Raw genomic sequence first — 4,172 nt, forward strand, 5'->3', positions numbered from 1 at the left:
ACTATTAGACAAAAAGCAGCAACTGACCCATTGATAATGGAAGGCAAGGATGTGCAGCTCGTGCCTAACCAATTTGGCAGAACCAATGCAGCTGTGCCAATGGGACAAGCCCTGCATTCTGCAGTTAGGGAGGCAGTCATAGAGGTCTCCTCATGGTGTGTTCCCTTACCTCTGGGCTGCATTTCAGTAGCATTGGTGCTGGAAAGTTGGCTAGGAATGGGCTGTAAGAATTAGTTCAGGCAAACCTGAACTGGAGCCTATTTGTGATTGTCACTTCTGGATTCCACTTACGAGGAGAAGACACCAGTGGCAGTGGTGGCCCCGCAATCAATGAGAGCCTCCAAAGGAGAAGGGAGGGGGTAGTCAGACTGCGGGGCCACTGAAACAAGAAGGAGGAGGAGGCCCTGCCTTCTGGTCACCCCCATTCCTTCAGTGGTGCCCCCTTCATGTGGTGCCCAGGGTGTGCACCTTACGTCTACATACCTAGATATGCTTCTGATGTGGAGACTGTCTCCCATCATTCTTTTTTGGATACATCATTCTTTTTTGGAAAATCTCACAGAATTGTCTCTCTCCTCAGGAGCAGTATAGCCATTTGTGTGGATACCACACGAATGGCTATACTGCTCCTGAGGAGAGAGACAATTCTGTGAGCTTTTCCAACACCTTACAACAACAGCAGACTCAAGCTGGCAAACTTCCTTGTTCCCATACGTCGATATGCTGTACTTGTGCAGTAATAGTTTCCCCACTTAGGTCAACTGTGTTCTCACATAACGTAGAATATTGTTGGCACTGGCATTGTTTAATGTGGACCTATTCAGCTCTGACATCTGGGCTTCCTTGGCTTGTGACCATGCCAAGGATAGGTCCTATTGATGCCAAGTAACTATAGATAATTGGGCGCAATCTTTTATTGGTAGCTCTTCCACTCATAAAAATTTTCTAATTGGAGGGAAAATGGTGTTTTTCCAGAAGTATTTGTTGGGTATGCCAAAACACCTATTTTGGCCTTATTCTTCTAGGTGTCCATCATTTATATTAAAAATGTTATTTTCCTTTGGAAAATGAAGATCAGACAAGGCAATTAACATCAGCCACAGGTGTCCATACTGATTTTCTACATTATTAAAACCTCATAGACTGGAAATTCTTCTACATATATCTCCTCACTCTAGCACTTTACCAGATACTCTCAAGAATTCCAATTGTTAAGTAATGGGCAACCTGATCCTATCGGGCTGGCACACCGGTAAAAACGCATTCTGCAGTGCTGGTCTCTAAAAAGCAGTCCTACAGTGCTGGATACCAGCACAAGCTGCCGATGCACTAGCAGGAAGGCAGGAGCCTTCCTGTGTGCACCAGCAGACATTGGGAGACCCACTGGAACATTTTAGCCTGGTGCCAGAAGTGGAACGGGTGGGGGAGGGTGGGATGGGGAGGAGATGGGGTGGTGGATATGGTGGGAGTGGGCGGATCAGGCTTGGGAAGGGGCGGTTTCAGCGTTGATGGCACACCAGTTCCAAACCCCTTCCCAGGCCTAGTGGTTGGCAACCTTCAGTCTCGAAAGACTATGGTATAAGCCTACAACCCCTGGTATTCCCAGGTGGTCTCCCATCCAAGTACTAACCAGGCCTGACCCTGCTTAGCTTCTGAGTTCAGACAAGATCAGGCATATGCAGGGTAACAGTTGCTGCAGTCCAGGCCTAGTCCACCTGCATAAATCAATTTGGACTTGCGCCAGTTATATAGCTGGCTCAGATCTAAGTTGACCCTGCAGGGGTCACCCTGGAACAAAGCAGCAAATGTCCCCTAACTCTGAGGAGACCTTCAGCAGCCAAAATTCTCCCACAGGATACAGCTGACCATGGCATTGCCACAAGGGGAGTTAGGCAGGATTGGGCCATAAAATAGTTTATCTGCTACCATTTATAACTATAATTTCCATAATTACTTAACCTCGTTTGAATGTTTGTTCCTGGCCCACAACAATGAGGCTTGACTGCTAATCTTTACCATATTCTTGAAAACTCTGTAGGAAAACCACAAATGAACTGCATGGTTTAATGGGAAACAGTGATTTGAGTCAGAGCTTGCAAGAGATGACTGCGATTACCTCTGCTAATGTTGGATCAGAGATGGATCGCTTCTGCTAAAGTTTCTTTATGTACTGCGCAAAGAGGAAAATATAACCTGCCCACAAAGCAATGTGCCTTATCTATAATGATAGCAGTGGACTATGTGAGAGATACTATCAACACATATTTGTGCAGGCAGTGTGCACGCATGGGATGGATAGAGGGATGTTCTTTTACCTCTCACACTACACCAGAACCAGGGGACATCCACTAAAATTGAACGGCAGGACTGTTAAGAACAGACAAAAGAAAATACTTCTTTACTCAGCATGTAATTAATCTGTGGAACTGCTTACCACAGGATGTGGTGGTGGTGTCTGGCATAGATACATTTAAAAGGGAATTAGATAAATTTGGGTAGGAAAAGTCCGTCGCAGGTTACAAGCCATAATGGGTATATGCAACCTCCTGATTTCATCATCATCATCACAACCTTTATTGGCATATAACACCTCCTGATTTTAGAAGTAGGCTATCTCTGACTTGCCAGATGCAAGGGAGTGGCAAGAAGAAACTAGTATCTAGTTGCCTTGTGTACACCCGAAGGCATTTGATGGGCCACTGTGAGATCCAGGAAGCTAGAATAGATGGGCCCTTGGCCTGATCTAGCAGGTCTCTTCTTATGTATGCTAGTGCCACTAAGATCTGCCCCCTCCCACCCCTAAACCACCCCGGCCTCACCCACTTCCTGCCCCTACTTCCTCATGATCCTTCCTTGAACTGTCCTCACTCAGACGTACCAGTGACAGCCGAGGACTGCGGAGGGTCTACAGGGTGGTGGCACATGTGCACAGTCTCTGGCCATTTGCACTGGTGTGCCCAGCTCGCAGAACAGTGGAGTCGCTTTCACACTATCAGCCCGGGACTTACAGTGGCTGTTCACAAGATCTGCCATTGTATTGCCCAGATAGGATCAGGGCATTAGACTGCAATCTTATATACAGCACACTAATGTAAGAGTAGGTTCCATTGAATTCAATTGAGTTTTCTCTTCAGTAAACATACATGGGATTGCACTATAAGATTAGGCTATAACCCACTAGCAAGCAGTAAAATTGGAATCAATGACTAATTGGTATGTACAGAATAAATCCGTAATTTTTGAAGAATATTGCTTCTCTGTATCACTAAAATTTACAATCTGGTATATGGAGAGAGAGAGAGAAAAAAAAAACATCTGGCCATAATCAAATCCAACCCATGTATAGAGATATTCAATCTAGATATATTTGAAACAAAACTTAGCCCAAGTTTGTTTCCCCCGACTGCATTTTATGACTGCATATGAAGCAGATAAAATCCAAAAAGCCCAAAAGGATTACAGGATGTGACGAGATGGAAAATAATCATTTTATAGATTTGAAAGAGTTAGTGAAAATGTTGCAAAACCCTTTGGTTAAGTCCCTGGAACTGCAGAAGATACAAGGTCTTTGCTTTCTCAATATTTTCAAATCTGACATGCTTGGATCACATTATTACAGAAACATGATCCATTGGGAGTTAGAAATGTCTTTTAAAATTAAATGTTCAAAGACTATCCTAAGTATTTATTAGACAAAATATACAAGATGTTAATGAAGCAACTGGAGACTCCTATGTGAACACATTGAGTACAGACTTGGGCATAGATACTTCTAGTTTGGACTGTGCATTAGTATGAAATTTAAAAGAAAATTCTGGCAAAAATTCTGGCATCATATATGCCCTGACATCAGCAAGGGAGGAGGTCAACATCATCAAGCCCTCTCCTGTATTCTAAGTCCCACCAAGGCAATACAGTCCTCCAAAATAAGCATCGAGTGAAAGATGGGAGTCTAGTGCAGTGGCATTGCTAAGGGGGTGCAGGCCACACCAGGTGACATGTACAGGGAGATGACCCTACTACTGGCCAAAAATTTTTATATTTTCAAATAATACCATCATGTTATATATTAATCAGTGTGTAATTTCATGCAGAATGCAATGAAATGGCATTGAAATATCTCTATTCCATCAGAAGTTATAGCCAAAAAACCAGCAGGGTGGGGCAATGCG

At 43.9% G+C, this 4,172-nt stretch overlaps 1 pseudogene; it reads right to left on the reverse strand.

Moving 5' to 3' along the window:
• Nucleotides 1-1,581: 1,581 nt before the first annotated feature.
• On the reverse strand, nt 1,582-1,701 carry LOC136654689 (5S ribosomal RNA; annotated as a pseudogene).
• Nucleotides 1,702-4,172: the final 2,471 nt, after the last annotated feature.

The sequence above is a fragment of the Tiliqua scincoides genome, chromosome 5 (assembly GCF_035046505.1).
Source record: "Tiliqua scincoides isolate rTilSci1 chromosome 5, rTilSci1.hap2, whole genome shotgun sequence".
Lineage (NCBI taxonomy): Eukaryota > Metazoa > Chordata > Lepidosauria > Squamata > Scincidae > Tiliqua > Tiliqua scincoides.